The sequence below is a fragment of the Chelonia mydas genome, chromosome 4 (assembly GCF_015237465.2).
Source record: "Chelonia mydas isolate rCheMyd1 chromosome 4, rCheMyd1.pri.v2, whole genome shotgun sequence".
Taxonomy (NCBI): Eukaryota; Metazoa; Chordata; order Testudines; family Cheloniidae; genus Chelonia; species Chelonia mydas.
This window is the reverse complement of record NC_057852.1, coordinates 81,446,580-81,466,319: the sequence shown is the minus strand read 5'-3', so window position 1 is coordinate 81,466,319 and position 19,740 is coordinate 81,446,580. Positions and strand designations below refer to the sequence as shown.

General features: G+C 42.7%; 2 long non-coding RNA genes across 2 annotated transcripts in view; both read left to right on the top strand.

The window, feature by feature from the left end:
• LOC122465734 overlaps positions 1-19,740 on the top strand; it is a 67,523-nt gene that overhangs the window by 14,574 nt on the left and 33,209 nt on the right. The window lies entirely within an intron of this gene.
• LOC122465735 lies at positions 2,188-18,148 on the top strand. Its single transcript, XR_006290760.1, has 3 exons — positions 2,188-2,373; positions 17,252-17,256; positions 18,138-18,148. It is a non-coding gene; the product is annotated as an uncharacterized LOC122465735 (long non-coding RNA).

Genomic DNA, 19,740 nt, shown 5'->3' with positions numbered 1-19,740 from the left:
TCTGCCAAAGCATGTCTGCTTACCCAGGTGATAGTCCATTTGATTTTGTTGACCCCTGGCTGAGACATCAGTTTGCCTTTAGTCTCTAAGGAACTGGTTTGTGGCTGCTTTTCTAAACTTGGAACTTGTCTCAATGACATACAATAGAATTTTATAACTTTTTATTTTACATACAATGTTGCCACACATTTTACCAGGACAATAACAATCAGCAAGTTGTGAGTTATCAAATGATACCTCATAAGGCATACTTCATACAAAATTTATCATAGCCTTGTAAAAGGGATCAGCATAGGGGTACAGACTGTCACAACCAGGTGAGGTACTTTATCTAATATGCTGCAAAAACCAGTTTTAAGTGTGATATTTTGCAGCTGAACAACAAAACTATTATTTTACAAAATATGACAATTGTACAACTACACACGTGAAGGACTTCAAACACACTCTCAAATCCCACTATCCACATACCAATAGCTATTGCTAATGATCACTTTATCCATACCCAGCTTCTTGCTGCACTTTTAAACTTACCTAACAATAGCTTCCCCTCTAGCTGGTATGGGGGGAACAAATCTTACATTTCAAGTAACAAATAACAGGAGGGGATGATTCCTACAGATGACAGTAACTCCAGCCAACTTCTTGTCTTGTTCTGTAATCTGGTGACCACAGCTTCCTCTTGGGATTTGATGAAGTAGATAAAGGCAGAGAGTCCAGTCCATTTCACACAGAGTGTCTGAAGTCTGTGTGTTTCCTTCTGCTATTCACTGCTGGTTATGATCAAATGCTCACAAAGCTAGTAATTATGCAGCAACCTTAGAATTATACTGGCTGATTTGCCTCCTCTGGATGGAAACCATTGTGCCCTCTCTAAGGAATATTATAAATGTTAACTTGAATCTGGACAAATTTCTATTTTTTTTCTTTTTATAGTAATATAATGAAGTCCTTGTGAGAACTAGCTTCGGTGCCCACACAGCTTATTCTGCGTACAGTAACTTTACCCTACTTATTAGACAAGAGAAATAACAAATATCAAATTATTACAATAGCATGTAGAGACCCCAACTGAGTGGAAGGCCCTGTTGTGCTAGGCTGTGTGCACCCACAAAATAAGACCGTCACTACTTCCAAGAACCAGTCGAAAATGACGAGACACAAAGGGTGGTAGCAAGGATGTAGAATTAGCTCAGTTTTACACACCGGAAACTCTCTAAATATCATCCTTGATGATCCAGGAGAAGAGATGCTTTAAAGCTGCACGTGCCAATCAAATGTGGGGCAGAGAAGATCTGTTGTCCCCACAATGTGTCTGCTGCTGCGCTGTTAACCAATAGGCAGGTGGGGGGAGGGCTGAAAGAACTGGAAGTTTGTAACCAACAAGGTAAATCATGGTGACATCTTATTGCCACTATAAACTAAAACACATTAATGCCAACACAATGCCCTACTAATCAGTAGTTTTGAAAGGCCCTTTTTATTGTGGGGTGCCTTTTTTTTTATAAAAACCCTGGAATAACAGACTAAACGAAGTCTGCTCTCACACCTTCCATATCAGGTGTACCTTTTATATGGAGATCAGAAAACTGGATTTCTGTGGTATATCCTGACAGAAAATGCCCATACACATAAGATAGGCTTTGTTTCTCAAATTGCTTAAGCAGCTCATCAGCCTTATTAAATAGACACAAGGCCACAGTACTCCAATACAGTTTTGTGCATCAGCGTGGCTTTCAAGTGAGCAGATGAAGGAAGAAAGAGTGACAGCCTCTGCAAGATTAAACCATTATAGACTTTTCTTCAGGGGCAAAAAAAAAAAAATCTTAATAGATTTCAAGGCTGTGCTTTTATTTCTTTGTTCACTGGCGTTGTGATTGATTTTTGGATTTCAGGGATTATGATGCTAAAATTCACCTCTGCAGAAAGCTTTGCATTTTGATGGTGTTGGAATCTGGCTCTGGCATGGATGGTGGTTGGTGTGCGCTACATTGTAAGGGTGGATTCTATGAATAATGTACAGAAATGCTGATTGTGGTTTCAATAGCATACCTGTCAATCTCAAGTAGTTAGATAATTTTATAATGGCAGTTGCTTTGCTATGAAAATACATGAGAACTAGTTTAGGAAAGATTGCCATTTAAAAAAGAACTATATAACTCAATAAAAAGAAAAGGAGGACTTGTGGCACCTTAGAGACTAACAAATTTATTTGAGCATAAGCTTTTGTGGGCTACAGCCCACTTCATCAGATGCATGCAGTGGAAAATACAGTAGGAGGATTTTATATACACAGAGAACACGAAATAATGGGCGTTACCATGCACACTAAAACGAGTGTGATCAGGTAAGGTGACCTATTACCAGCAGGAGGTGGGGGGGGGGGGGGAACCCTTTTGTAGTGATGATCAAGATGGGCCATTTCCAGCAGTTGACAAGAACGTGTGAGGAACAGTGGGCGGGGGGGGGGGGGATAAACATGGGGAAATAGTTTTACTTTGTGTAATGACCCATCCACTCCCAGTCTTTATTCAAGCCTAAGTTAATGGTGTCCAGTTTGCAAATTAATTCCAATTCAGCAGTCTCTCGTTGGAGTCTGTTTTTGAAGTTTTTTTTGTTGTAATATTGTGACTTTTAGGTCTGTAATCGAGTGACCAGAGAGATTGAAGTGTTCTCTGACTGGTTTTTGAATGTTATAATTCTTGATGTCTGATTTGTATCTGTTTATTCTTTTACATAGAGACTGTTCAGTTTGGCCACTGTACATGGCAGAGGGGCATTGCTGGCACATGATGGCATATATCACATTGGTAGATGTGCAGGTGAATGAGCCTCTGATAGTGTGACTGATGTGAGTAGGCCCTATGATGGTGTCCCCTGAATAGATATGTGGACAAAGTTGGCAACAGGCTTTGTTGCAAGGATTGGCTCCTGGATTAGTGTGTGTGTTTGTGTGGTTGCTGGTGAGTATTTGATTCAGGTTGGGGGCTGTCTGTAAGCAAGGACTGGCCTGTCTCCCAAGATCTGTGAGAGTGATGGGTCGTCCTTCAGGATAGGCTGTAGATCCTTGATGATTTTTTTTTTTTCTTCCCCCTCTCCTGCTGGTAATAGCTCACCTTAACTGATCACTCTTATCATAGAATATCGGGGTTGGAAGGGACCACAGGAGGTCATCTAGTCCAGCCCCCTTCTCAAAGCAGGACCAATCCCCAGTTAAATCATACATACTCTTGTTATAGTGTGCATGGTAACACCCATTGTTTCATGTTCTCTGTGTATATAAAATCATCCTCCTGTATTTTCCACTGCATGCATTCGATGAAGTGGGCTGTAGCCCACGAAAGCTTATGCTCAAATAAATTTGTTAGCCTCTAAGGTGCCACAAGTCCTCCTGTTCTTTTTGTGGATACAGACTAACACGGCTGCAACTCTGAAACCTGTCATTTTATAACTCAGTGTTTCCTAGCCTAAGCCTGATATGAGCCAGGCTAATCTGGGGAAGGAAAGGGGTTTCAAGTGGAGCAGGGAAAGTAGTAGCCTCATTTACCTCACTTCCCACTGCAAACATGCACAGGTAGGTAGAGGTAATGCAGCAGACCCCTCCTCAAAAGCCAATCCTCTTCCTTCCCTGCTCCCACGGTAACCCCTAATCCATCCAGACTTAGGAGTAGTTGACTGGGTGGACTTCTACACTTGTGCAAAACCCCTGCCTGTGCAGCTCCAGCCACAGGATTGGAGCTTCAATAGCAGCCTGCTGGCCCTAGCTTCTCTTCTCAGATGAGCTGAGTGTGCATGTCCCTGGCCTTCCCTGCTCCCTCACGGACACACCGATAGATGCTGCCCTCCCCCATCCTCCACTACAACATTCACTGTGGCAGATCGGTTCTTAAACTCAATTCAGTGTTGCTACCTGTGGAGATTTTGTGGAATCTCACCATAACTGGAGTTTTTTCTTAAATCTCCAGCTGCTGAAATCATGATACCTGACAAACTCAGCCTTTGCTTTAATAACCCAAAAAAAAAAAAAGTTTTTAGCCCTCGTGGTTGTGGAGAAAAGCCTGAAAATGTGAACCTGAGTGCACCCTAAAAACTCAAAAAACAGAAGAAAAAACCCCCAAATCACTACTTGATGGGCTTCCCAATCTCATGGATTTTGGGGGGACCTGACATGGATTTTGAATAATTGGGATTGGCAATGCTGGTAAATATGCTTATTTTTTGTAACTTTTGTGTCTTTCCCTATTCTTTCATCTGTCCGGTTCATTGCTTAGAGCCTGATCCTGCCACTATTAGTCACCCTGAGGAACCCAGTGTACTTGGTGCTTCTGTGGGAACGCATGGGGCTGTATTCTTCCTGGCTCTTACGGCAACAGCAGATGCTGAGCTCTTTTGAAAAATCTAGCTGTAGCAGCTCCCATGGGGACTCTTGGGTGCTGAGCAATTTTGAAAATTATAGCTCTTATTCAGGTACCTAAATGAGAGCTGAGCTCTCTTGAAACTCTGGCCCTAGTAGAGGGTGCGGAACCCTTCAGAATCTAACCCTAAGCTCTCTTGAAAAGCTGGCCCCATGTGGCAGTGGGGGGCCGAGGGGGTAGGGAGAAAGGAAGCTACTTCCTACCTTTGCACAGCCCCCATAAGCACCAGGCAGAGTTGTAGCCCCAGCACTTAAGGGAGCACAAAGTTTGCTCTCTTTTGCAACTCCCCAGAGGTTGCCCCCCAAAGGGTACTGGGAAGGGTGGAGAATAGGTGGTGCCATGTCTCTAGCCAGCTCCTTGCAAGCAGGCAGGGAGGATCCTGGAGCGTGGCGGCGTGTGCATGCTCTTGGTTTTCTCTGGGAAGCTCCAGAAAGTGGTATTCCTCCCCACTAGACCCCTTGAAGTTTCTTGTGTGGTGAATGTGGCTTCACAGGTCCTACAATGCAGAGCTGTTCTTAAATGGAAAATGGGGCACTACCCTGTAGAGCTTATATTTTTAGCACCTTATCATGGCCCCCTCACGCATTATTTTAGCACCTCTGAAAATCAAGCCACGTGTATGTATTAGAAGATGGGAGGTACTGACCCTTTAGCACTCAGGGGAGAAACTAGGGTTTCCAATTTTCTGATTGCAGAAAACCTAACGCCCTTGCCCTGTCCTGCCCATTCAATGCCCCAACCCCTGCTCACTCCATCCTCCCCCCTCCCTTCTTCATTCACTCTCCCCAACCCTTGCTCACTCACTCATTTTCACCAAGCTGGAGCAGGGAATTAGGGTGTGGGAGGGGGTGAGGGCTCCAGTTGGGAGTGTGGGCTCTGGGGTGGGGCCGGAGCTGAGGGTTTGGGGGTATAGGAGGGAGCTCTGGGCTGCGGGATGGGGCAGAGGAGTGTGGGAGGGGTCTCTGGGATGGGGCAGAGGATTGGGGTGTGGGAACAGATGAGGGGTGTGGGCTCTGGGCAGCACTTACCTCTGGCAGCTCCTAGAAGTGGTCGGCCTGTCCCTCTAGCTCCTAGGTGTAGGGACGGCCAGGGGGCTCTGCATGTTGCCCTGTTCGCAGGGGCCACCCCCACAGCATCTGTTCGCCATGGTTCCCGGCCAACAGGAGCTGTGGAGCCGGCGCTCAGGGCAGCATCTGCACCGCAGGCAGCGGCAGCATGCAGAGCCCCCGCTAGCTGCCCTTGCGCCTAGGAGCCAGTGGGATGAGCTGGCTGCTGTGTCCAACCAGACTTTTAGCAGCCCAGATCCCTTTTCAACCAGGTGTTTTGGTCAAAAACCAGATGCCTGGCAACCCTAGGAGGAATCCTCCTGGTCTATGTAGCATGTGCAAGGGGCAAGACCAGAGGACTTCACCATGCCTATTTTGTGCTGGTAGATGCCTCTCTAAGGAGCCATTGCCAGCAGGGTAAGTTATTACAGCCCCTGGGGCTATAATGGTATTCAGGTGCCTTCAGAATTTAGGAGGTGCAAAAGAGGAACATAGTATTTCCTAGCTACCCCCAAGCTGTACTGAGTTTAACTCTGCTCTTGAGTGTACAGGAATGTGCTTATGTGCTGCTCAACCTTTGTTTGGAACACTTCCTATAAATAGAGTTACAAGAGCATATCAATAGTATTGCACTTACAAAATGATTTTCAAAGGCTGCAAAATCTGATAGATCAAAGCAATTTTTTCACCATTACACACCCAGATACTGCTCTTCAGTGAGAACTATTTTACGTCAAATTTCAACTCTTCCCTTCCCCCAATTCTTTCAGCACTAGAGCTGCGTTTAAAGGGGGAGAGAGGCATGTGTCAAGGTCCAGGACTCTCACTCTATAGCTCTATCCACCTTGATGCTGGTGCCCCATTCCTTTGCACCAGGTGGACTACAAATCCAAGACTGGCTCTTGGTAGCTAACAGATGGTCATTTTGAGATCCCAGAAAGAAGAGCAGGCTGGGAAGTGTAGTCCACTGTGGTAACCATAGTTCTGGGTTATGGTAAGGCCTTATGGGAAATGGGGTGGATGGGGAAGCTAAGGAAATAATATCCTACCTTCAAATCGCAAGTGGCCCAGGTGGTTTCCCTAAAAGACTGGGCAAGTAAATTGACTTTTTTTTTGTATGACTTATTTTGTAATTTTTTTCTCCAGTAACCTCAAAGAGTGTCTGCAACAACCACCCTGAGACTGCAGTTTCTCTTCCTTTTGGGACACATTTTTAAAACAAACAAAAAAGCTAACCCCCAACAAATAGTCTTTCTGTTGACATTTTCCAAAGAATTGCTTCCGTATGGGATGCCTGTGATAGCGTTAACTTGTCTATCAATAAAAACTGAGTATTCAGACATTGTGATTTATATGTATTGAATCTTGAGAACAACTATGGCAAAAACAATTTTTTTTATCTACGTTACCCTCTCATTAGATTCATGCAAAGTGGCAAACGTGGCATGCACACACCAGTATTTTTGTTTTCTGCACTATGATGTACAGCAGTGGGGTTGTGCAGATGAAAATTGCTGCTTCTTTTAGCAAATACTGCACTTCTGATTGGTGAAAATGGCCCTTGTGAATTTGTGCTTGTAAAATTCTAACTGACAGGAGACCAAATGCCATGCCTGTAGCACCTGAGAAGCATGATCTGTGCATCCACTTTGTATCTTTTTGCTTTGGCAGGAAGTATTCTAAAACTGAAACAATATTTCAACTACGTACCCTGCAGTGTCCAACTTTTTTTCTTTTTAATTAAAATCTATCTTTCCCAAATAGACATATAATACTGAATTCTAAAAAAATCACTCTAATCAGTTGAACACAAATAGTAATATATTTTTATTACTGGCTCCTTAATTATTGAAGTGTAGTGAATTTTAAGTTTCACCTAAGCTTTTTGAACCCTCGTGGATGCTATAATGTGTGTAGCTGTTCTCGGCATGCCTGCAGCTTCAACTGAGGCAATTTAGGAAAGTATTTGAAACTGTTGTGGCTCAAAAAACACAGCACAATGTATCATACCGCCTGGAAAATTTCCTGGTGAACTAATACCCTAAATTATATTTAAGAAGGTGCAATGTCATTTGGAATAACAAAGGCGTTTCAGAATCCCTTTTATAGAAGAAGGGGAGGAGGAGGGTTGCTTTTCAACTCAGGATAGTGAAGTATATCAGAGTTCAGAGGATACTTGTGACCTGTGCACCATAAATAAAGGTTTTTGTATAATTCACAAATGATCTCTGCTCGGACAGAGACCATGGTTTTTGGGGAAAATGGAAGTGTGTTTAAGTGACTAAGTCCCGTTTCCAAAAGTGAGAGTTTCTTAAGAGCCTTAGTGTCACTGAAAAATCCTAAATCACTTAAGCACTTGTGGAAAAAATGTATAGCTTAATATTTTGCTTTGGGGTGGCAGGAATATACACTGAAAAAACATTTCTAGAGTTTAAATGTCATTGTGGTCTCTGATGCAGAGCCAGGAGCAGAGTTAAATAACATAACTTTTTAAGATGCAAACATTTGCTGTGCTTCACTAATATAGGTAATTATACATCAGTTGTTTCACTGCATGAATCTGATTCTTAAATATTTCACTTTTTTTCCAAAAAAGCATTACCAGTCTTCTATACTTCTGTTTTCATTTACCCAGCCATGTAAAATCTAAAATAGATACAGGGGGGCTATTCTTGCTTAAGTGATGCAATTCATAATACCCTTCCGTGTAAAATGGATTAGGTAACCTTATTTAACTGTATCCTCTAAGGTTTTTAATAACCTCCTTAATATAGTCTCATTCCCATCTGCTTTGATTTAAGGCTGATTATACTAGCTGTCCTTAAAACGGGCAAACCACCTGACCACTTCAGCAGTATTAAGCAGATGCAGCTTATAGTATTTTCAGACTGTAAACACAAAGTTTGCTATTGTGAAGTTATCCTTTTGTTAGTTTTGTCCTTGTTTAACATGCATACAACCTTGGAAAACTAAATATTAGCCTTGTCCATAGAATAGCAGTTTTGTTTTGTTTTTTTCTACCTGCTATTGTTTCCCTAACAGCCAATTCTCTGTAAGTATCCCCTGGGAAACATATTGAACACAGCCTAAGGTTAAGGCAAGAGAAGTACAGTGAGCCCAGCAGCCAGCCAATCAGACTCAGATAGCTCTAAAATCTGGTGCCTCCAGACAAATGGTAGAGTGCACTGATTATGCTTCCTTATTGTGCATGAATACAACATACATATTGTAAATGCCTCAAGTACTGGCAAACGCTGCCCTGCAGATCAGATTGCTCAGAAGGGGCAGCATTGCCAGGGTATAAGCACATGCCATGTAACTCATTACATGATACAGCATCTGACAAGCCGACTGCAACATTTCTGTGCTGGAATGTTCTCTTTTCAAGGTATCTGTTCCTTTCATTGTTTGTTTTGAGTCTGTTTCATTCAAGGTTGCAGAATTACAGGGATTAGTAGAGTGCTGATGCATGAGACTAAATGAATTTTATCTTAGTCTTAGACATTTTAAAAACTGATAATAGCCTAAACTGTAAATAAGATGTACTGTGGTACATTTCTGCTGTTAACATTTGCTATTATAATCTATTAGCCATTTGCAGATAAAACAAGCTGGTTTATCACCATGGTCTTTTGTTGCTGCTGCCGTCCCCATTATAACTTGGTTTTGTGTGCAGCTGTATGAGAGATCGATGGCATCTGTTTAAATCTGAACAAACTAAGAAAGAAAGCAACACCTATAACACAGCGTAGCACGCGTCAGAACGGATACATGCAACATATGTGAACCTAAAGGAACTCTGAGAGGAAGGATTGCAAACTGCAGACTAAAGGCTAAGGAGCATATAATGCTTTACACCAATACAGGCAGCAGCTTTATGAAAAGGGGCTGTTTTCATTGTGCCCTGTATGCCAATATTACTATTGTGAACAAGAATTGTAATGCCTTACTTATCATCCAATGCTGTAATGAGCAACCAGCCATCAGCATATTGGGGAATACTTTTTTGTTGGCTTCTAGGACAAATGACAGGATATTTCAGTATCAAACACGGTAACTGAAGACTAGGGCTGAGGAAACAATTAATAGATCAGTTTGTTGACCGAACTGGAGAAAAAAGATTTGGATTGACCCACGATGGAAGTCTTTCAGTTATTCTTGCTGAAACTAAAAACCGGGGGGGGGGGGGGGGGGGAATTGTTTGGGTCAAACATTGCCTTTCACTTTGAGTCAAACGAGATGCTTCTGTTCAACCTGAAATCTTTTTCATTTGTGTTTTTTCGGTATTTTTTTAACCTTTCTTGGCTGAAGATATTCACAGTATTCAACCTGTTTTTGCAAATTTTGGTTAGAAAAGATACATTAGAATTGGAAATGAGACAGGGAAGGGCAACAAATTATTTAGGGGGATAGAACAACTTTCACATGAGGAAAGATTGAAAAGACTTGGATTATTCAGTTTAGTCATCTCTTTTTCTAAGATGGGGGATCTAAGGTCTATAAATCATATATGGTGTGGTGAAAGTTAAAAGGAAGTGTCATCTTTTACTCCTTCACATCAAGCAAGTACTAGAGATCACCCAATGAAATTTAATAGGTACCAGATTTTAAACCAACGTAAGGAAGTACCATGCGATGTGAAGGCCAAAAGTATAACTGGATTCAAAAAAGAATTAGATAAATTCATGGAGGATAGGTCCATCAATGGCTATTAGCCAAGGTGGTCAGAGATGCAGTGTCATGCTCTGGGTGTCCCTAAATCTCTACACTTCCAGAAGCTGGGGCTGGACAACAGAGTATGGATCATTTGATAACTTCCCTGTTTTGTTCATCACTCTCATGCATCTGGCACTGGTCACTGTCAGAAACAGGATACTGGCTGGATGGACAATAGGTGTGACCCAATACGGCCATGCTTATGTTGAGCCAAAACTGCATTTTTTTTGGCAATTCCTTATTTGTCTGAAAATTTTTGCCCAGCTCTATTAAAGATCCATAAGAAATGTATTTGACCAGGCATGTGAGTGTTTATGGAGTGTTTATTTCCTGTAGCCAGTGTCCACTTTTTTTCTTATCTGCAGCACCCATCAGCAGAGATTAACAATGGGTTTGAACATTTAGTAGTACTCATGTTATGAGAACAGTTCTAAGATGTTTACATGTCTAATTACAATAAATGCAATATAGTTACATAATGATTTATCAATACAGTGTGATGTGACTACATAAATTAATTTGATAATTAACTATGCATCTGAGGCAACACAAATCTGCTACCGTGAAGCTGGTGGGTGGGGAAAGCAGGTGTAATATAGCAACTGCTAGTGCATTCAGTGATAGGGGGCAAATCTGAGTTCCAATCTTGTTGTCAAATTGCAGAGATTTGTACCTTATTTTAATCCATGTAAGACTTCTGTTTCCTGCAGTTTTCTCAGTTTACACTGCCAATTAGTGAATGGAATAGCACATAACCAGCTTTTCTGGGTTGGAAGAAAGGATGGATGAATTGAAAGAACTGTTGATCTTTTTGTTTTGAGGTTTGCATTAATCCTGTCCAGTTCACTATAACTGAATGGTGTAATATGTTGTCAATGCAGTTAGAATGTAATGTGCGATCTAGTTTGGCCCATATAATATATACATATTTAGAGGATTTAAATCGAGAACAATTGTCATGGAGCCAGGGTAGCCACTCATTAATTAGAGACCATTCCTAGCAGGTGCTGAGCCTTTCCTAAGAAGTGCTGAGCACCTTTTTCCTCAGTTTTGTAGGACTAGGCTCTTGGTTGGAAGGCTGTTTCCACTGTAACGCTGATTTAGACATCCCTCTCATCTTTCATTAAATAAATGTGTCTTTTCAACCTGACACTTACATTGCATAGACCTAGTCCAGATGAGATTATTTTGACAGTTTGTTAATCAAACAAGATGTTTTTATTTGTGTTTTAGGGAAAATAGTGATGTGTAACTCTTGAAAAATATTTTTTTACATAATTGACTAACAGCTTGACTTAAAACTGCATTTTATACATAGATTGCCCCTGAAAAGAAATAAAATCTCCTTATATATTAAAATTTCTACCAAGTATTTTGCAGACTTTGCAAATGCCACATTCCCTGCTGCAGAGTATCAAGATAGTGTTGCCTTTGGCATTTCCAAGGCTCACAGGTGCAGCCCATCCTTTACAGGGAGTGAATGAAGTCTCTGTGGACTTTGTAAGCTCCATGCTTATTGCTCTGGTTCCCTCACCACTCTAATGAGGGCCAGGGACCAATAGCTTAATTCAAGAAATTTACAAGGAACATCCCCTCTCAGGATTGGCCACTTGGTCTACACCTATGCTTCCCCATTTACTCACAGGTTCTTTGATGCCCTCTCCTTGCCCTCCATTCTTCTCTTCTCTGCCACCTTTTTCTTCCTGTTCACACCTATGTCACCTGCTACTGCCGGCCTGCTGTTTCCTCGTCAGTAATCCCTTCCTCACCTCACATTGGTACCTTCTTTGTGTTCTGTGAAATCTGCAGTGAAAGTGTTCTTAAAACGAACAACATGTGCTGGGTCATCATCCGAGATTGCTATGACATGAAACATATGGCAGAATGCGGGTAAAACAGAGCAGGGGCATACAATTCTCCCCCAAGGAGTTCAGTCACAAATTTAATTAACACTTTTTTTTTTTTTTAAATGAGCATCATCAGCATGGAAGCATGTCTTCTGGAATGGTGGCCGAAGCACAAAGAGGCATACGAATGTTTAGCATATCTGGCATGTAAATACCTTGTAATGCCGGCTACAAAAGTGCCATGAAAACGTCTGTTCTCACTTTCAGGTGACATTGTAAATAAGAAGTGGGCACCATTATGTCCCGTAAATGTAAACAAACTTTTTTGTCTTAGCAATTGGCTGAACAAGAAGTAGGACTGAGTGGGCTGGTAGGCTCTAAAGATTTACATTGTTTGGTTTTTGAGTGCAGTTATGTAACAAAAAAACCCCTACATTTGTAAGTTGCACTTTCATGATAAAGAGATTGCACTAAAGTACTTGTATGAGGTGAACTGAAAAATACTATTTCTTTATCGTTTTTACAGTGCAAATATTTGTAATAAAAATAATATAAAGTGAGCACTGTATACCTTGTATTCTGTGTTGTAGTTGAAATCAATATATTTTAAAATGCAGACAAACATCCAAAAATTTAATAAACAATAGAATACCAATCGAAATTTAACAGCATAATTAAAAGTGCGATTAATCGTGATAAATTTTTTTAAATTGCAATTAATTTTTTGGAGTTAATTGTGTGAGTTAACTGCAATTAATCAACAGTCCTAATTTTTAGTCTTATAGATAGTGGGTTCAAGGTAGTCTCTGAGCACATCTATTGCATGAGGTCCTGCAGGTGAGATAGATGGGGGGATGCCTATTTTGTAAATTCTGTCAGGCATAGTCATGAGCTCTGCATCAAACTGCCTGGTGGTGTCAGGACTGAGGTGGTTGTGTGCATCTCTACTGGCAGAAATTTAGGGGACTTAGCCAGTGAAAACAGGCTGGTAGGGAATTAGGTGCCTTCAGGGTTAAGTGTCAGCTGTGTCAAGGTTTGCATGATCTAACCCAGGAGCTTAAGAAAGGCACCTAAATCCCCCTTTGTGAATCTAGCCCCCACTGTCCAGCATTTAACAGCCATTTTGTAGTGAGTGATTTTTCTCTTTAATTAAAATGGCAGTGGTATGATATAATTTTATTTTTAAAGCAGCTGGATGTTCAGATGCCATGGTTTTCCACTCAGATATAACAACTTCAGAGCAGTGTGAATCCTCACCAACATCTCTTAAAATAAGAGTGTACTCAGTCTGCGGTGTGCAGACTCAGCCTCAAAACAGGTAACAGTGATTCAGGAAGAAAGGCCAGGGAAGCTAAAAACACAAGGATAAGATGATAAATGTTCTGAAGGGCTCCAACGATTACAGAGGCATTAGAATGTTTCCTTGGTTACAAGTTTACCCTACCAAAGGGGAAACAGGCTTTTTACACAGGGAATTGATGGTTTTGCTGTACTGAGTGTCCAATAAAAATAATGGTATGACAAGAAGTTGTGACTGGTAATTACAATGCCATAAGTAGGCAACAAGAAACTGCAGAAGCCTAGTAGGAGATGCCATTATTATGGGGAATTATTTGAAAACATAACGTAGAATTATGGAAATTAAAGACAGAAAATACCTAATGGGTAATCTAGACTATCCCCCAAGCAATGCAAAATGATTTTGTAAACTATTGAATTAAATGATGCATGAATATATGGCAATTATACCTGCAACATCCTCCCTGAACTTATCCATCATACCCACAACCTCTCATTTTTCAAATCTCTCATGGACGCAGGAACATTATCCTCTTGTTAACACAGTGATTTTTGTGGGGGGTAGTGGGAGGAAACCACAGCTCTGCACCATTCTGGGATTTGTCCTCTGAGGACTCTCCGCTACCTGCATGTACAGTATTGTTTTGCCTATCTACTTAGATCCTGCAAAAAGATTCTCAAGTGCAGACTTTTTTATCCCTGCATGAACCATCCACTGGGGTTGTGCATGGGAGTGCTTGAAGATCTCTGTGTGGGATCCTGAGAAATCTGCCTCAGACTTCTCTCCTAAACTGTGTAATTTAAGAAGTATAGTAGAACCTCAGTTACGAACACCAGAGTTACAAACTGATTGGTCAGCCAGATCATAGAATATCAGGGTTCGAAGGGACCTCAGGAGATCATCTAGTTCAACCCGCTGCTCAAAGCAGGACCAATCCCCAACTAAACCATCCCAGCCAGGGCTTTGTCAAGCCAGGCCTTAAAAACCTCTAAGGATGGAGATTCCACCACCTCCCTAGGTAACCCATTCCAGTGCTTCACCACCCTCCTAGTGAAAAACTTTTTCACTAGAACATCCAACCTAAACCTCCCCCACTGCAACTTGAGACCATTACTCTTTGTTCTGTCCTCTGCTACTACTGAGAACAGTCTGGATTCATCCTCTTTGGAACCCCCTTTCAGGTAGTTGAAAGCAGCTATCATATCCCCCCTCATTCTTCTCTTCTGCAGACTAAATAATCCCAGTTCCCTCAGCCTCTCCTCATAAATCATGTGCTCCCGCCCCCTAATCACTTTTGTTGCCCTCCGCTGGACTCTTTCCAATTTTTCCACACTCTTCTTATAGTGTGGGGCCCCAAACTGGACACAGTACTCCAGATGAGGCCTCACCAATGCAGAATAGAGGGGAATGATCACGTCCCTCGATCTTCTGGCAATGCTCCTACTTATACAACCCAAAATACCATTACCCTTCTTGGCAACAAGGGCACACTGTTGACTCATATCCAGCTTCTCGTCCCCTGCAACCCCTAGGTTCTTTTCTGCAGAACTGCTGCCTAGCCACTCAGTCCCTAGTCTTTAGCAGTGCATGGGATTCTTCCGTCCTAAGTGCAGGATTCTGCACTTGTCATTGTTGAACCTCATCAGATTTCTTTTGGCTCAATCCTCTAATTTGTCTAGGTCCCTCTGTATCCTATCCCTACCTTCCAGCATATCTACCACGCCTCCCAGTTTAGTGTCATCTGCAAACTTGCTGAGGGTACAGTCCACGCCATCCTTGAGATCAATAATGAAGATATTGAACAAAACCAGCCCCAGGACCGACCCTTGGGGCACTCCGCTTGATGCTGGCTGCCAACTAGACATGGAGCCATTGATTACTGCCTGTTGAGCCCGATGATCTAGCCAGCTTTCTATCCACCTTATAGTCCATTCATCCAGCCCATACTTCTTTAACTTGCTGGTAAGAATACTGTGAGAGACCGTATCAAAAGCTTTGCAAAAGTAAAGGAATAACACATCCACTGCTTTCCTCTCATCCACAGAGCCAGTTATCTCATCATAGAAGGCAATTAGGTTAGTCAGGCATGACTTGCCCTTGGTGAATCCATGCTGACTGTTCCTGATCACTTTCTTCTCCTCTAAGTGCTTCAAAATTGATTCTTTGAGGACCTGCTCTATGATTTTTTCCAGGGACTGAGTTGAGGCTGACTGGCCTGTAGTTCCCCAGATCTTCGTCCTTTCCTTTTTTAAAGATGGGCACTACATTTGCCTTTTTCCAGTCATCCGGGACCTCCCCCAATCGCCATGAGTTTTCAAAGATAATGGCCAATGACTCTACAATCACATCCGCCAACTCCTTTAGCACCCTCAGATGCAGTGCATCCGGCCCCATGGACTTGTCCAGCTTTTCTAAATAGTCCTGAACCACTTCCCTCTCCACAGAGGGCTGGTCACCTCCTCCTCATACCGTGCTGCCCAGTGCAGTAGTCTGGGAGCTGACCTTGTTCATGAAGACGGGGGCAAAAAAAGCTTTGAGTACGTTTAGCTTTTTCCACATCCTCCGTCACTAGGTTGCCTCCCCCATTCAGTAAGGGGCCCACGCTTTCCTTGACCACCACCTTGTTGCTAACATGCCTGTAGAAACCTTTCTTGATACTCTTAACATCCATTGCTAGCTGCAACTCCAAGTGTGATTTGGCCTTCCTGATTTCACTCCTGCATGCATGAGCAATATTTTTATACTCCTCCCTGATCATTTGTCCAAGCTTCCACTTCTTGTAAGCCTCTTCTTCTTTTTTGTGTTTAAGATCAGCAAGGATTTCACTGTTAAGCCAAGCTGGTCACCTGCCATATTCACTATTCTTTCTACACATCGGGATGGTTTGTTCCTGCAGCCTCAATAAGGATTCTTTAAAATACAGCCAGCTCTCCTGGATTCCTTTCCCCCTCATGATGTTCTCCCAGGGGATCCTGCCCATCAGTTCCCTGAGGGAGTCGTCAGTGTGCTTTTCTGAAGTCCAAGGTCCGAATGCTGCTGGAACCAGAAGTATGCAATCAGGGAGCAGCTGAGATTGGGGCGGGGCGGGGGGGGGGAGCGTGGGAAGGAGGAGCAAATACAGTACTGTGTTAAATGTAAACTGCTAAAAAAATGAAAGCTTAAGAAAGATTTGACAAAGTAAGGAAACTGTTTCTGTGCTAGTTTCATTTAAAAGATGGTTAAAAGCATTTTTCTTCTGCATAATAAAGTCTCAAAGCTGTATTAAGTCAATGTTCAGTTGTAAACTGTTGAAAGAACAGCCATAATGTTTTGTTCAGAGTTGCAACCCACCTCAGTTCCTGAGTTGTTAATAACTGAGGTTTTACTGTACTAGTTACATCTTGAATCATGCGCTATATTGCACTTAAGGGGGTGTGTGTGTGTGTGTGTATATAGCACCGATGATATCTGAATCTCTCTGTCTTTAATGTATTTATCCTCCCAACACCCCTGTGAGAGAGACAAGTGCTGTTATCCCCATTTTACAGATGGTGAACTGAGGCACAGGCACACTAAGTAACTTGCACAAGGTCCCAGAGGAAGTCCGTGGTGGAGCAAGGAATTGAATCCAGGCCTCCTGAATCCCAGACTGGTGCCTTATCCAGTGGGCCATAGTAGCTCTTTTCTCCTTTTTGGAATCTTACAAAAAGTTTACAAATCTTAGCAAAACTTTTTCTAGATTATCTTTCAGCTTAGCAATTAAGAACCGTTTTTTGTTTTTTTTTTTTTAATCACATGCCCCTTAGAGTGAATGGGGATCTTTTCATTGACTTCAGTGGATATTGGATTGGGCCTCTGGCTTTAAACCTGATGCAATCCTTGAAGTGATTTGAACTTTTCAGACTGAATGTTCTCAGCAAGACAGTTACTCTTATACTGTATCCAAAGAGAAAGTTAGGAGGCATACTTTTAGACCAGAGGTGGGCAAACTACAGCCCGCAGGCCACATCCGGCCAGCAGGACCGTCCTGCCTGGCCCCTGAGCTCCTGGCCAGGGAGGCTAGCTCCCAGCCCCTCCCCCACAGCACTGCCAGTGCTCTGGCCTGCCGCTCCTCCCGGGCAGTGTGACTGGCTCTGGCGGGCTGCAAGCTCCTGCTGCTCTGAGCAGCATGGTAAGGGGGTAGGGGAGTTGGATGGGGCGGAGGTTCTGGGCGGGGGCGCGGTCAGGGGACAGGGAGCAGGGGGGTTGGATAGGGGGTGGGGTCCTGGGAGGGGGCGGTCAGGGGACCAGGAGCAGGGGTGTTGGATGGGTCAGGGGTTCTGAGGGGGGCAGTCGGGGGGCAGGAAGTGGGAGGGGGCAGATAGGGGGCGGGGGCCAGGCTGTTTGGGGAGGCACAGCCTTCCCTACCTGGCCCTCCGTACGGTTTCGCAACCCCGATGTGGCCCTCGAGCCAAACAGTTTGCCCACCCCTGTTTAGACCAACCCTGGCATTTAATAGAAACCCTAGGCTCTAGGATATTTATGGATAATTTTCATAGAACTGTTGTATATATGTGCCCACTATGCAGGGGAGGTAGTAGAATGTTGCCATGGTTACTAGTTTACCCTAAAGTAGGCTTTTTTTATTTTCTTACAAGTGAAATAATAGCAGCTTGTTTGTCAACAAATTTCAGTTATAAGCTAGTTAAGATGGTTTTAGGTAAGGCTTTTGTTTTTTTGTATGTGAATTTTCCCTGCTTTATTAAAAAGTCAAACCATACATAATCTTCTAAAATGTCTTTTCCCTAATACTTCCCAATCTTAACACTACATCTAAGACTTCATTTTCTTGAAGAAAAACTTTTTTGGGGGGGAAATAGCCTGTTAATTTCAACAAGATCATATAAGAATTAGGAATGTTTCAGTACAACAAGAGCAGTGGAGCTGAGTCCTAGAAGGACTCAGGGAGCAAGAGAGCAGGGCTCCAATCAAAAGCCCATTGGTGTCAATGGATAGACTCCCACTGACTTCACTGAGCTTTGGATCAGGTAGTAGGAGAGCAATAGCAAATGTTGACTGCAAGCTGCTCTGGGTAAGGAGGGACCTTGTCTTTCTGTCTGTACTGCAGGGCAGAGCACCTGTTAGTATGCTCTAAAACACAGACCCAAACAGCAGTCTGAGAGATTCTGAGGGAGCAACGGCAGTAGGCTAGTCACTCCCCTGGAGATAATAAATAGTGTCAGGTTCCTCTTCACCCCCCACATGCTACAAGGGAATGATGTGATGAATCCCGCTACACCTTCTCCCTTGCTCTGCCAGGGAGTGAAGATGAACCTATGTGTATAAGTTGGACCTGAAGAAAGCTTGCTACAGATGGGCAGTCGGCAAAAAAAAGTATATATATTTTTTTGGAATGGGTTCATTTCTACCAGATCAGGCCACACGCACAGCATATCTGGAGGAATTTCCCCACATTTATCTAATAGCCTAATGGTTAGAGCATTCACCCAGGATGCAGGACACTCTTGAATTCCCACTGCCTGATGTGGAGCAGGAAGCTGAACCCAGGATCTCCCATTTCCTAGGGCACCACCCCAACCACTGGGATGTGGGGAATTTTAGGGTGGGTGTTTGTCTTTCTGCTGTTTAAAGCTGTTCTACTTTGTGTTTAAATAAATATTTAATTGTGCCAAAAAAAAGGGATTCTGTATTTCAGTAGTAAAGGGTCCTCACCTGGGATGTGGGAGACTAAGTCCCTGTTCCAGTGAAGGTCTGTATGAGCAATGACACCTCACTTAGACAGCTATTCTATTTTAAGTCGTCTCTCAATTTTAAGTCGTCAAGTAATGGAGACTCCAGCCATAAAAATTTAGATTTATTTCACCTCTAGTTCTCCCAGGTCGGTTCCCAAGTAGAACTAAGAGAAGAGAATGGGGAGGAGAGGGACTGAGTAGTAGTGGGTTTTTTTTCTTTTATAGGCCCATTTTTCCTTTCATCCACCGTACAAGTAGCTTATTTGGTTTTCTTGTGGTTGCAGTGAGGTGTCCTACCATCCTGATCTTCTTTCAAACGAACCCTTAACTCTGTGGTTGCTAATTGAGACATATCAATGCAAGCACATTTTAAATGGTTTTGAATATTCTAGTTTGCATATAAATCCAGTCATGTAGGATGATAAAGCATAAAAAGTACTGTGTAAGATGTACTGTATTTTGGAAACTTTAGAATGAAGATAATGGACCATAACCTTTTTCAAGTAGAAACACAGAATGTGGAAACTTCTGGATTTTAAGTTCTCCCCCTTCCCTCTGTATAGAACGAGAGTTCTGCCTCTCTCCTCTGGAAACACAAGACATGGTATGCAGAGTAGCTAGTTTTTGATCTTATTCCTGCTTGGAAACAATCCACTTTTGTGTGTAGTGTACTGGCCACATGTGACTGGTGGTGGAGGTAATGGT